Here is a 16,157-nt window from a genome sequence, read left to right on the forward strand (position 1 = left end):
GTCGAGGACGACCAACGCGCCGAGGAGAAACCTGCCGGTGGGTTTCCCGCCACCCGACGACCCCAAAGACTCGGACGACTCGACGCCCTTGCTGGGCTCCCGTCTCTACAATCTTTGCGGTCCAGAACTATTGTCATCGAGGTGCCCCGCACACCTCCGCCTTGCAGGACGCCGACGCCCCGACGCCGACGAGCACCGCTCGGACGGAGCTGCCGCCTCTTCGACAACGTTCGGCCTCGTTTGTCGACGGACGTTCGACGCCCCGTGCCTCCCGCCTGAAAAGGAAGGCATTCAAGAAGGGCCGTCGATTCCCCGTCGCCGAACAGCGAGTCCCTCGACGCTTGTCGACGCCTTTTCGAGGAACTCGACTCCACCAGGTACATTGGGGGGGTAAAAACATTATAGGAGAGAAATAGACTATTGAACAATATCTGGACTGGGCTGGTGTTATATCTCTTTATTTTGCAGGTTGCCCAGGTGGGGGGATCTCCACACAGAACTGTGTCCAGTAGCAAGGGCCAGTATTCTGCCTATTGTTTCAACCCTCTGTTATCTCTCCTCTCTCTATTGCTGGTTTCCTTCTTATTGATCTGTGTGCCATTTCTACAGTATTGTGAATGCACTTTAATGAGGTCTAATATTAGTGGTACCACTTTAGAATTGTAGATATTTACCATTGCTGATTTTCCTGAGCACAAAGTGCGTTATTGTGATAAGTGTACATAACCCTTGAATATTAATTATATAAAGACTGTGTTTTCAGTAATACAGTGTGTGGACATTCCTTTGTGGGGGCTTGGGGATACACTGTACTTAAGAACCAGCCTGCATCACCTCCTGAGAAGCTAGGCCTTGATTGCTCGCCCATCGCTACCGTATTAGAGAATCTTGGCTGGGGTCCTCTGTGCCTCCCCTCTACCATATAGAGAGCAGAAGTACAGACCCCCCCACCGGTCTTCTTTACACTTGCCTCCTGTACTTTCCCCGTGACGCCCCCATTTTCACGAGTTGTTCCCCATTCTCCGTGTCACGCCCCCTGTTCCTCCTACTTTTGTTGTGTGTGCCGCGCTATGTGCAATTTCGCTGTGCGCTTAGCGCACGCTGTTTGGATACGTGTGTGCCAGCGTGCGCCACGCAGAAATTTGGCGCACATCCTGGGATGTACACGCGCACGGACTTCCATGAATCGCTGTGCTCGGGTTTCGCTGCGATTTACGCACTGGCACTGCGATTCACACGCTTTCGCAAGCTTGCGCTGAAAATTTCAGCGCACAATAAATCCATGAATCGGCCTCTATATGTTGCAATCAATAAAGATGTATTTGCTTTGTAGACATTATCTCCAAAATTTTGATTGGAGACAATGGAGGCAACCGCCCAACAATTTCTGGTTTACCAATTCTATCTTCTCATAGGAGATTAACATATGCTGCGCAATTTCACTAACTTCAGGGCATAAAAGTTAAGACATGTACGCAGCTCCCTCGGGATACCCCGACCGGGCCTCAATGTCGTCAAGGTGGGTAACTGAACTAATTGCAGCAGTAAATCAAATCTACAGACTGTAATGGCTGTAGATTTAAGAACATAAGATTGAGGAGCCTTACATTTGTAATACATTTGGCAACGCTACTGATATCTCTTGAGACTTTCAAGATGATTGACGTTTGCAATCCAGAACCACTCTGTTATCTTCTTTGTCAGTTCTTCCTTAAGTTTGAAAAGGTTTAATGGCTAATTTGGTATCCAATTCTGGCATTCAAACAAGTTGAGAGATAGATCTGCCCAAGCAGCTCAACTGCTCCCCTTGGGGTCATCTTACATAGCTTGTCCCACCTGTTTAATTAGGGGGCACTGGGGATTTTTCCATGCCTTAATTAGCAGGATGTCTTTTCATTTTAATACGTGGCAGGCCAATGACGATAAACCAAATTCAAGTCATATGAGTACAATAGGTACAGAGCGGGGTCGGCCCAATACATATATCCAGAATTTACCTTCTGCCTTTTTTTAGCCAGCTCAACTCTGTCATATAAATTGATTCAAGGCCATAGACCACTGTGGGACAACAACTCTGCTTGTATAAATGTAATATTCCTGCATAGCTAAAGCCTGCTGTCTAGCAGGCACATTTATCTATCATTATGGACTGAATTTTTGCCTTTTGCGTATCTTCTGTTTCTTCATTTCAGCATCATTTCTTTTGTCTATTTTTAGGCCATGGTATTGATAGTATACTACTACCTCAATTATACCCTCACTTAACATAAATGGAGATATTTATAAATAACCCTTTCCATGGCCCATATACTTCATTTTTTTTTAAATGAAGAACTAACCCATTAGATATAGCATATCTCTGCCGTTTGATAGCTGGCCTACACATACCCACATAGGTAGGGTCAAGAATTACTATATCAGCTGCTTAAGACAGCCATTTAATATGCACCCTTCCCAGCTTTGAAGGACAACAATTTACCCCAGCAAGATTCATGGAAGTCCGTGTGTGTGTAAATCCCAGGATGTGCGCCAAATGTCTGCGTGGCGCACGCTGGCAGACACGTATCCAAACAGCCTGCGCTAAGCGCACAGCGAAATCGCACATAGCGCGGCGCATACAACAAAAGTGACATGGGGAATGGGGAACAACTCGTGAAAATGTGGGCGTCACGGGGGAAGTACAGGAGGCAAGTGCCCGGAACGCCCACACGCACGTTCAAAACACGTATTCATGGAATCGAACGGGGCTAAGGTGTGCGCCAAAAAAGATGCGCCAATCAGGAAACACGTATGCCAGCAGGAAGCAGGCGTACGTGGACCCGCGCAGCATAAAAGTACAGATTGAACATGAGCGGAGCAAGCTCAGAGCCCTGTTTAACCACACACGCAAGTAGTAGGCAGAGGGCCGGTGCTTACGCCCCCCATCCAACTGGACATGTACCAATATCACCTCATGTAGTTGTCTAACAGCTTCCAATAACCATGGAGCAATTCCAATGCTAATGAGTTTTAACCAAATCGTATTGTGATTAACAGTATCAAATGCGTGCTGAAGGTCCACATATAATACATACAGAGTTGGAGCATCCCTTGCAAAAGATCTCCTGATTAATGTGTCCAGTGCTAATATATTATGGGTGGTAGATGAACCACATCTAAAACCAGTATTTAACGTTCCATGGTTGTGCTCTGCAGCCCATTTTTGTATTTCTTTAAGGAGCAGCAAACAGAACATCTTCCCAGAAAAGTCCAGCATGGATAAGATGTGGTAATTAGACGGTAGATCTCTAGTTCCCTTTTTACCCTTTTTAAATATCAGTATAAGAAGTGCTTGCTTCCAGGATAGGGATTGTACCCAAACTAAAGAACTTTTCAACCAATGTCTTTAATATAGATGCACATTCTATGGGATTTTTATTTAAGACAATATTGGCCAGGCCATTAGTTAGGCGCTCACGCTCTAGAGTGTTTCAGTTTTTGAATCTGAATTATCAGGTCATCTCTGTTGAAGTCAAGAGTGAAGGGAATAACAGGGCAACCCCCTCTCATTCTCGAGCAGGTCCCTGGTGACGCAGAAGGTTTTTATAATATGTGTCATCCATTTAGTTGCCGAAATGGGATTAAGTATGCGCTTTTTGGGCGCCCAGACTAATTGATGTTCCCTCCTGCTTAAATGTTCAACATTTTCTGCCATTGTCTATTTCTAAGAGAATACTTATATCTTTTAAGCCAATTATTGAATCGGTTTTTTAAATTCCTCACCATGTCTATGCCCTCATTCCATTCTTTGACCTCTATATTGATAGCCCTGATATTCAAGTGCATTTCATGTTTTGCTTTCACAATTTAATTATCGAAAAGGTTATCAGAATCCACTTTTTCAGAGTGGAATGTTATATGAGTGTTCACTCCAGCTAACGTATTTGTCAGAATCTAAATCAATTTTTCAATATCGTCTGGTGTTTTATCTATAAATTGGATACAATCCAACTCACCTCGCTCCCTCAGGAATTTACTCAACTTCCCTAGATGTTTTTCGGGCCAACTAATCCTGTTCTTACCATCATTTACAGCATCTCCTGCCTTAAACACAGTATTATGGTTTTTTACAGGGAATTTCATACCTAGAATCATGAGTTAGTGGTCACTGTTCTCAGTGGACTTTATCACAAGACCTCTAAACATGTGAAACCATGTTATGGGAGCAATAAACATAGTCAATGGTTGCACTTTGTATGTCACCATGCCAGGTGTAACCTCCTGGTGTATCACCCCTAGTTCTGCCATTGAGCCTGAGCATATCACAATCTTTCAAAAAGGCTGACCACTGTTGCCCAACCCTATTCATTTTGCCTTGCATTAATACAGAGTGCCCACACTCCCCCACCCCACCTATGTAAATACACTTGTTGCCTTTGACCTTAACATCAGTAAATCAATGCCATGCCATAGTAAGGAATATTGCCCCTCGCCATGTAAGAACACTCATCATGTTGGCTTTGTCCTTAATCAGAGTACACAATTCAGTGTCACAGTAGTACCCAGCCAGCCACATTCCATGCTCCTGGCAAAAAAATGTCATGCTCTAATGCTTTAATGCTCTAATGCCCCTCCCTTGGCCCCAGCCTCACAGATACTCACACACAGATACAATCACACAGAGATACATAATATATACACATGCACCCATGCAGCTTCTGTAATTCACACGAGCACCCATACCCCCCTTGCATACAACCATACACACACACACTTGCTCACATGCATGCATGCATACATTCTACATGCATCTAATCCTTGCATACACACAATATCCTACCAGTTTCCCTCTGGACCGCCTCAGGCCTTACCTTGTCTATGCCTCTGCATCTCAGCGGCTGTTTAGTTAAGCAAAGCAATGCTAATCATTGGAGGTATGGGCCAACTAATAGTTGAGCCCAGCAGTTAAAAGTAAGTTAAGACATTGCTCTCAGAGGTGAGAAATGGGACAGCTTCTTGCCGTTTGAGCCTGTGTTGGGGGTCACAGCAGAGTGATGCCTTCTGCCTCAAAGCCTTCCCAAGCCAAAGCCTGGTGCCGCCCAGGCAGGTGTGGGGGTAGTTATTAGCTTGCAACATTCAGGTCCTCACTGTGGTGCTTATACAGTCCACATGAGGTCAGAATTAAGAGCACTGCATTCAGCAATGAACCAAACACAGCCGAGGGTGGGGATGGAGGCAGGACTGGAGGCCGTGCCCTGCTGGTGGGGAGGATTGATGCTACACCAGCACACTGTTTAATCTGCACTCATCTCTCTCCCTCTCTCTCCCTCTCTTTTCCTCTCTCTTCCTCTTCCCCAAACCCCCTGCGGATCTCAGCGACAGCTCAAGTGACTTATGCATAAGCACTGTTCCATGGAAGATGTGTGGTTGCAAATAGTTTGTGCTGAGTGCAAAGTGTGTATCTGTCTGGGGCATGTATGAGTCAGGGGCCTGAGACTGGGGCGCTTGACGCACCCAGAGAGGGACAGGAGACATCCTCTTCCGTGTCATGGATACCAGGCGGAATCCTCCAGACAGGTTTATGCCGAAGGAATGGTCCTATTATTGCCCGCCTTTACTTCTCGCCTATAAAAATGATGTCACTATTTGCGTTTACTCTGCTATCTAGCTTGCACATGGTAACCTGAAATCCAGGTCGATGTTATAACCCAGACTGCAACTAAGTGCCATGTCAAGCAAACTTCCCAACTCAATTTTGCCCAGGTCATTGCCACAGGATTTGCTGGAGCAGGGATTATGTACCTTCGCTCATGCCCCCCAAGCCCCCTAGACTGGATTTGCATTGAATATATTACCTGAGCACATCTCTTCTTTCTCCCAAGTACCCCTCATATTTTTCTAAATTCTCCTCTCACATCCTCATGCTTTTATTTATTTATATTTTACCCCTTGCGCTGTATTTTCTTAATTCCCCTGCTCCCGTGCGTCCTCCCTTTCAACCTCCTTCCCCGGTCCTCTTCCCGCTCCATTGCTGCCCAATCGGACTGCAATTGGCTGCTTCCTCCTGAAACGAGCCCTCTTTTCGGCGTGCCCCAGGGGAGCCTTGCTGGGGCAGCCTGCCAATGCCCAGAGGCAAAGGGCAGCTCCCATCCCTGTTTGCCTGTGGGCACACAACAGAAACACACTAAAGCTACAGCACAGCTAAGGTGCTAAGGGCAGGGAGCACAGCTACTGTGCTCTAGTAAAACCCCGCCACTCCTACATTGTTACTGCCTGCTCCTACATGATGTTCATTTACTCTGTGCCCTCTCTAGTTAGCCAATGTGTGGAACTGATAAGAATTGTACAGGTGGGCAAGGTATTATTGCACTCAGAGGCACTTAAGGGGTAGATCCTGCAATTGACAATGTAGATAACATTATCATTACCAATTTACCTTAGAAATGTGAAATACACTTTTGTAATGGCAAAATATTACAAATCAACAAATCAATAGACTAACTTAACTACAAAACTTTACTTACAAGAAGTAAATTCCTATCTAAATTACAATTTAAAATGTACACAATAAAACATAGTTATTTCAATAAATGGTTATAAAAAAAACGATGATATGAAACCTGTGCACAATGGAAAAAGTCACTTTCACAAAAAAACGAAAATCCAAAACTCTTTGCTTTGCCAATGCTTGTTTTTTGATGGACCTGTTCTACTTCACCGAAGACTGCCAGCCACACCAGCAGTGTCCTTCACTTCAGTCGCAGGCTCATGGTCTTCCCTAATTGATTTATTTTAAAAATGTACTTGTCAATCCATCGTATTTTCATTTTTAATCAAAGATGTAACTTTCCTCTTATCTTACCTACTTGCTTCCCCCTGACGCACTTTCTATTCTGCTATTTTATGTGAAAAACTGCATTTCATATGTCACGCAATCGCTGTCTTGTAAGTGGGCTTTTCAAACACATTCTTTCACATCTCAGACAGAGTTCATGTGCATTTTGTACATTCCGTTTAAATTATTCGGTTGCTCACAAGATTGCCAGCATTATTAAGCAAAGTTGAAAAGTAAAGTTGAACGTGTGTGTCATGTGCTTTATGTGGTCAAATTAATGTCCCTGTATGATTGCGATGCGACGCGGCGGCGATGCAACATTTCAGTTGGTCTTCCGATGAAATAGAGGTGAAAACCAATTGAAGCTGCGTCTCTTCATTATATTTCTGCAGCAATACATTTAATAAATGACAACCTCTGAATAGTTAATGAGGGAACTTAAAGCTGTTTCTTACAGAATGAAGAAGCCAACGATAAATTTGGCTCGAATGACTGTCAAATTCAAATCAGTGAACCATGAAAATACAGGTTCAGGCGAAAGAGGAAAATAAAACTCAAATGCCTTTGGAAATAGCTGGAAAATGTAATCCGCCTTCTTAAGCAACAGTCATCTGTCTTTCCTTGCTAGGTACAAGGTGCTACTAGTCTAGGTAAGTGCAGCCGGAGTTTGTACGAATACTTATCCCCTTGGGATAGAAAGCCATGGACTGGAATGCCAGTCTCGTGCAAAGTGGATAGCAATGCTATGCTCACTTTATCCCGCTATATGCTACAACATTTTTCAGTTGCAACATGGCACCCTTTCCAAAGGTGTGACTGACAATCATTCCTGAAGGTCATTTAATCAATATGCCATTAGAACAGGAAATTCAAGGCAAAGAGAAGGGGAGCGGCAAAGAACACTAAAGTTCTTTGAGGAGGAGCTCCAAGTGCTCATATTAAGGGCCTGATTCACAGACACGTTTTATAATGATGCAATCCCATAGGAAAAGGCTCTGTGATCCAGGCCCTAAAGGTCATCCATAGTTTCTTCTCTGAACACACGAGGGAGGGGATGGGAACAGGGTGTGTGGTATGTGCTACTACAGACATAGCATCCTGGAGGGATTTCGGTCTCAGAATGTTGGCAACAAAGCAGGAGACAAGGGTGATTAAATGCCAGTTATGCTTACCACATACAGGAACGGCAAAGAACGGGGTTTCACTGACGCATGCATAGGGTAAATCCTTAACTCCATATGATTGTGATATCACCTGTCCGACCTTGGAGTCCCAATGTAGTGACATATTGCTGTCAGACACGACATGGAAGGAAAAGACTTCCCCAGGTGTTCACCAGGTGTCACCAAACAAACAAAATGCCAGCATGCTTGAAGGTACTGGACCCATAATTAAATCTCACGTTTTATCGGCAGGGTTATCGGTGGGAAGGAACAATATGGAGAAGGTCAGCTTGGCTGATGTAGGTCTTGCTCAGAGGATAACTGTGGCCAACAGTACTGCTGCTCCAGCCAGGGTCATAGCTCCTTCACCTTCCACATCTGCCTTAACCACTGCCACTGCAGCCACAGCCACCATCATTGTTTTGGTACGAAGTGACTTTAACAAGCACAAAACAACACATGGAATGTTTAACGAACTCAAAACACTGAAAACATAACACATTTTTTAAAACTATATATATATATATATATATATATATTCAGTGGAAAAACTTTGTTAAAGGGACGTTATGGATCCAAGTAAAACCGAAAAAACCCTTGAAATTCGCCAGTTATGGTAAGCTAAGCAACCATAACTCGTGTCACCACCGTGCACTGCTAAGCCTAAAACCCAGGACATCAAAGATGACATCACAAATGTCATTGATGACATCACTGATGACATCACATGTACATTTACCTTTCATGAAAAGTCTGTACAAGGGATTCTTAGTGTAATGTTAATAAAAACAGTGTCAAGGATTATTGGAATAAATATCAAGTGCCAATCAGTGCATTAAGCTATGCATTGATATAAATAGCATTCTATTATTAATTTCAATCCAGTATACTAAGATACTTATGTAGAAATATAGGCATTGTGTGCAGCATACATGATGGAGATGCAATATTCATAAACTTGGCATGTTGAATAGCGAAATGATAACTGTTTTCATATTAGAGTTTTGCGTACAGTGAAACTTGTGATAAATAGGTAATAAAACCCACTTACTACATAATTGCATTATTATAGACAAATCACAAAGAGACAACACCATATACAAATATAAATATATACAAGGGTATTGAAGTAAGAAAAAAAACAGCAGTAGTAGCAGAAAGTGTTCATAACCTAACTGATTACCTTTATGCAGAGAAATGATTGCTCTGTTTCAAAGCTGTTACTTACCCTATCTATATATATCACATGATGTGTTTGGACCCTAAGGAAAATAGTGTGAGTACAACATATACAAATATGAGCATATACAGGGAAAGTACAGTAATAAAAAAACATCAAAACAATCAGAAAGTGCTGAGAAATCTACTGATATTTTTAATGCACAAAAAGGATTGCTGTCTTTCAAGGTTGTGTCTTCCCCTATGTATATGTTTCATATGATATGACTGGACCATAAGGGAATTATTGTAAGAACATACCTGAAGGATAAGGCTAAGAATATAGTACATTTACAATTTTTAGTTCCTGACTGTTACTGAAGAAAATCAGGTTGTCTAGATATGTCAAGAAAGGAAAAAAGGGAGAGTCAGACATATGATGTCATCAGTGATGTCATCAATGACATTTGTGATGTCATCTTTGATGTCCTGGGTGTTATGCTTAGCAGTGCACGGTGGTGGCGCGAGTTATGGTTGCTTAGTTTACCATAACTGGCGAATTTCAAGAGTTTTTCGTTTTACTTGGAACCATAACGTCCATTTAACAAAGTTTTTTCACTGAATTGTATTGGTTTTTATTAGCACTACTTAATAATAATAACTTTGACTTTATGTACATGTAATATGGAACATACTGAACCTCTTCTACTGAACTTGATGTCCGCAAACTCTTTTAATGTCTGCGGACATGTTTGGAGAACAGTACCACTACCTAAAAACTCTGGGGGGGTATGTTTGATTCTTATATCATAACATAGGGACATTTAACAAATTCAAAAAGCAGCACACATACGCATTATATGTAGTAATAGATAAGAAATGTAACCCATATATGTAACACACTAACCATTCATTTAAATGCAATATGTAATATAATGGAATATACCACAAGAAGATAAATTGGCTTCCAACATAATTACCTCACAGACACTACAGAACTAAGAACAAGACCAGACCTACAGAGTACTTAGAACATATCTTACCTGAAATAGTAAGTGTACTTCATTTTACTCATATATTTCTAAACTTTCTGTATTAGATAAAAAAAATATATATTATCTTTATTTTCTCACAGAAATGTCTAATACGCTGGAATGGCTAGAGGAGCATTTCCCACATGAGGAAATGTCACAAGATAGTGAAACTAATGGTAAACACTTTACAATATAAACCATTTAATGATTATTATTTCATACACATTTAACATATATATTTTTTTTTGTACAGAGCATACCAAAATAGAAAATACCTCTGATGAAACTGTTATGGATAACACGCTTGACAGCATAAAAGAAAAAATGGATTTATTGTTGAACAATTTGAATAATTTGAAAACTTTTGTTGAAGATCATTTTAAAACAAAAACCTCATACCATTGCCCCACATGTACTTGTCCCCCTCACCATATCCCAGTCAATTATCCCCAAACCCTCTCCATAACCCAAAATGTTTTGATGAGACTTCCATCCCTTCTTCACCTGATACCAATCATGTTGAAAGCCCTAATTCTCATGTTTTTGTTTCCGTTTCGGCCTCACCTCTCTGTCATAAATGATTAATATATGTTAAATAAAGTTACATGTTTATATTGTGTTGTACTTAGTTTCTTTTTTTTGTTTTAAAAAACAATGTACGTGTCTGCGGACAGCGCGGGTGTTCTAAAATGTTCGTAAATAAATGAAAATGGAGGTGTCCTGAAGAACACTATACCTGTCTGTGGTGTTCGCTAGCAAGTTGAAACTGTTCTAAGAACACAATTGGTGTCCTGAAATGTTCGTAATTAAACAAAATGGAGGTGCCCTAAAGAACACTATACCTGTCCGTACTGTTCGCTAGCAAGTTGAAACTGTTCTAAGAACACAATTTCTGTCCTGAAATGTTCGTAAATAAATGAAAATGTAGGTGTCCTGAAGAACACTATACCTGTCCGTACTTTTTGCTAGCAAGTTGAAACTGTTCTAAGAACACACGCTGTGTCCTGAAATGTTCGTAAAGAAACGAAAATTAAAGTGTCCTGAAGAACACTATACCTGTCCGTACTGTTCGCTAGCAAGTTGAAACTGTTCTAAGAAGAAAATTGGTGTCCTGAAATTTTCGTAATTAAACGTAAATGGAGGTGTCCTAAAGAATACTATACCTGTCCGTACTGTTCGCTAGCAAGTTGAAACTGTTCTAAGAACACAAGCGGTGTCCTGAAATGTTCGTTTGACATGTGACGCACTTCTAATTACTTCAGGACCCGAACAGTGTCCGTAGAACATCAACGCGCATGCACAAACCAATGTGCGTGCATTTGGTGTCCTGCTGTCAAGTTGGGAAGCACGAGAGGACTGCGTACATGGTTTCTTGGTCTTTGATCTTGCCGAGGTCGCCAGTCTGTATCCAGTCAAAAGACGAGCTTGTGGCATGAGAAACCAGCCTCTCCGCCACCCAAAACTGACACTGGGTGGAGGATGGGCCGATTCCCAATGTCACGGAAAGCACTCTCCTGATTAACGTGATGAAGGGACTGTGCAAGCACAGGAAGGAGAGGCAACAGTCTTGTTGCAGATCACGGGCAAGGATGGAGTCCGATGGAATAAAGTCCAAAAGCAAGTGAACTGAAGCGGAGGTCAAAGATTCCGGCGTGGCAGATATATTGTTAGTCCACAGGAACGGATGTAGGGGGTAAGGCCGGACAGGAATGGAAGGAACCAAGCTGAGCAGGTGACCAAACTGAAGGAGCCCGAAAGGTTTCTCTCGGGCAGCAATCGCTGGGGACCTCGGTAAGTGTATGCTGGCAGACCCAGGGAGATCCCAGGTAAGGAATGCTGGCAGGCCCAGGGAGAACTCAGGTAAGGTATACTGCAGGCCCAGGGAGAACCCAGGTAAGGTAAGCTGGCAGGCCCAGGGAGGAACTCAGGTAAGGAATGCTGGCAGGCCCTGGGAGAACCCAGGTAAGGTAAGCTGGCAGGCCCAGGGAGAACCCAGGTAAGGTAAGCTGGCAGGCCCAGGGAGAACCCAGGTAAGGTAAACTGGCAGGCTCAGGGAGAACCCAGGTAAGGTATGCTGCAGGCCCAGGGAGTACCCACGTAAGGAAGCTGGCAGGCCCAGGGAGAACCCAGGTAAGGTATGCTGCAGGCCAAGGGAGTACCCAGGTTAGGAATGCTGCAGGCCCAGGGAGAAACCAGGTAAGGTATGCTGCAGGCACAGGGAGAAACTCAGAAGGTAGCATGCAGCCCAGAGCGGGCTCAGGTAAGTGGCAGGCAGCCCAGGTAGGAAAGCTCGCAGAACGAAGCAAACCCCGTTGAGATGCGGCCTGCCTCGATCTGCGGCTCCTTTTATGGGTCGCCGGCGCCCGTGAGGCTTGGAACGCAAGCCGCTTCACCTCTGGGCGCCGGCGTACCCAAAGCGAGTCCTGGAAGGCAAGCCCTTCCTAGGACTCGAGCCCAGTCCACGGTGCATGCGCGGAACCGAGACAGAGGTCTCCAGTGCATGCGCCGTAGCCCTCCGGCCCCGACACCCAACGCTCTCCATCTGGCGAGCCCCCAGGCGCGGAAGCGCGGGTAGACTCCCCAGGAGGTGAAGGGAAGAGCGGGCGTGGCGGACCCCGGTCTCCAATGTGGCGTGACACCTGCGGACAGGCGCTTCCTTTGCGGACATGTTCACAAAGGGATCATGTGACCGCACCCACGCTAATCGCGTGTTCTGAATGCAGACACTGTTCATGTCCCCGAACAATTTAAAAGTACATTTTCATGTAATCCACAATATTTTTCAATAAAAACATATTATGGCACAAGTCCCACATAGTAATCCTGAGTTTCTACATACCTTTTGAAACTTTTTGAACCGTTTTTTGTGTTCGATCTGTCCGCGGACAGCGCGCATGTCCGCGGACCGCTTTCAAGCACCCCTATAAAAGACCAGGCCCTAGAGCTCATTCTCATTGTGTTTCTGACTATTCTTCAGAGCACTGTAATTTTTCCTGTCACTTGCAGATATCCATCATCAACCTGATGGCAACTATGGCTCCACTGCTGCCAGCCAGTGCTGTATCTGCCTCAGCACAATGCCCACCCCCTCCACCACCACCACCTTCCCAAGGGCCTGAAGAGGGGAACAGGAGTGAGGATGCAGAGGAGGAAGAAGAGGATGATGAGAATGAGGTAGAGGAAATCCCTACTACCCGCACTAGGCGTGAGTCTTGGGTGTGGCGGTTGTTTACCATTCATGGGAATGGTCCTAAGGCTTGTGCGAACCGTGTCACCTGCAATGAGTGCAAAATGATACTCAGTCACGGGAGGCATGGTTCGTACAGCTTTGGGACCATGAAGCGACACCTGAGGTCATTTCACTCTGGGGCTATTCGCAAGGTTGTACCTTGCGAAGAACGTAGTAGGTTGGTTTCCTCTTCTTCATCCTCTGTTTCTGATCCTGTCACCACAAGGAACACCTCTGTGGGACAGCGTCTTCCTCAAGCTGCCTCACAGGCCATACAGAATTCTGATGCCCCTTACCTTTCGAGGGTCACAGTTGTATGTATGTACTGTGACACAGTACTCTGCAAGGGGGAGCAACTTCGGAGTGCTTTTGAGACTATCGTCTCAGAGCATGAGAAGACCTGCTCACTACCCAAATAAAACCCACTCTACATCTTCCTCTCTCAGCTCGCCCTTTCTTATCCCTGTAGTTGGTGTCCCCCCCGCCCTTTACCCTCCTTTCCCCTCCTCACCTAATGTGTCGTGTATAAAAAAACAAAAAAAATACAAAATAACAAAAAAAAATAATAAAATAAGGCACTTTCCTGAAAAGAGCCTTTGGGAGGTGTTTGTATGTCAAAAATTATAAAACCTTAACACCTCCTTCAAAATGGATGCTGTAATTCTAAAAATGGTCGCAAAGCATTTTCAACATTTCTCATAAAAATCTGATTGCCAGCATAAGTAAGATGGACTCCATCTCTGCGAGAAATGTATGTACTACAAAACATAATATTTTCATTGTGAAAAGAGGACATGCCAAAATATCTTAGAAAGGCACAAACAGCCTTATTAACATTGCGCCTTGCTTTTTCCATTTGCGGACCAAATGAAGAAGAACAAAGCCACATTTGTCTCTGCGCAATCCGTGAAAATATCACTTGAGAATTAGGAAACATGTCCATGACCTTCCCAAGTCCTTCTTTCATAGCAAATTGCAAAAAAAATCCAGTCACATGTCCTAAACTGTTCCCTCCACAATGAATTACAATTATGTCTGTCTGTCTCCAAAGTAGCACAGAGAGGTAGCAAGTCCAACCACTTCATTCCACATACTCCATGTCAGTGTACTTCCACATGTGGAAATCCAAGATCTACAGCTGCTCCACAGCTTTCTGCATGCACCTTCAACCAATGTATCCACAAATCTCCCAAAATCCAAACAATCTGTTTTCTGAAACACACAGCCATAGCTATCTGTTGTTCTCTCAGCAAAAAGAGTATCTGAGAAACTCTCTCCTGGCACAACACACCCACTAAACTTTCATGACCAATCCCTTTCAGTACTCATTCTCATTTGCATGACTGCCGAACCAAAAAATACCCGGATGTAACTCCCGATGTGCGCGAACTACCTCCATGTCCGCGGACATATCGTAACAGGAACAGCCCTTCTACCATTTCCACTTCACTCTCTGTGCCATTCCCTCATTGGATGTAGCTAAGAAATCACATGACCATGCACCAATCACATTCAAGACCTCTACATCTACCTGCATCATCATAGATCAGCACTGCAAATGTACTGTGAATCTCTCTGAGTACAAGTGTCATATCATTGGCAAGCACCATCTACAAGAAATACTGTACAAGTCTCCAAGATTTCTACTTGCAGCTCCATGCATATCCATATGCATGAACACAAACTACAGGTATGCATATTTTCTGTACAGTACATGAACACATTTTCAAACTGACTTTTAGCTTGTGTAATCTGTAAAATGAATCTACTGTCTTTTTTCCAATTTCCTAAAATCAACTATCACTTATAAACCTTTATACTATTTACTTTCTTTATACACACACACTCAAATCATGTTAAACTAACATTTTTTAAATGAAATATATAGACTACATATATTCAAACAAAATTGCATGCATGCACACTCTATGTTCAAATCTAAAAAAAAAATACTTATACAATGAAATATTTTTATTTATTTATTTATTTATTTATTTATTTATTTAATTACTTTAATTTAAGCATGACATTGAGGCACTATTACCTAGAACATCTTAGATACAGAAATAGTGGTATTCAGTGGTACATTATGAATTTCACAAGACATAGTAAAGATATTTTGTTTGCTACAGTTAGTCATTGCAATACAATTTGTTCATTAAGAAAATATCATATGTATTGAAATGGTGCGACGTATCTTATGTAAATAAGATAGTTTTAATGGTTTTGAGGAAGGCGCTGAGGATTTCAATTAAAAAAATCAATGTCTAAATTAAAAACAGTGCTATATACAAACAAAATTACTAATTTGTTTCTTTTACAATTGCAGTGAAGACTATTCTCCTGAAAAGAAGCAGCCGAATTTGAAGAACAAAGAAGAACTAAGAAGTAACCTGTTCATTTTAGAAAAAAAGTAAGTAGAATATCACCATTATATTTGTATTATTACTCAAACACACTGTAAAGTTAATTCATGCTATTTCTGTGCCTAAAAATAGAGATTGTGCACCATTCTGTCCATAAATCTCCATGTCTTGAACAGAGATTTACAGCCAGAATGGCCCACAAATTCCTATTTTTGGACACACAAATTGCCCAACTCAACCGCTAGAATTTTGATATTATAGAACAAACAGCTGTTTTAATTGTATACATTAGATTTACTATTTGTACTTCTCCACACCACTAGCTTACTCTTTTCTGTCATCTGAACCCAAGTTTAGTAGCACATAAATTCAAGAATATCCATCCCTACTAGT

This window comes from Ambystoma mexicanum, chromosome 4q (genome assembly GCF_040938575.1).
Source record: "Ambystoma mexicanum isolate Mex_15411 chromosome 4q, UKY_AmexF1_1, whole genome shotgun sequence".
Classification (NCBI taxonomy): domain Eukaryota; kingdom Metazoa; phylum Chordata; class Amphibia; order Caudata; family Ambystomatidae; genus Ambystoma; species Ambystoma mexicanum.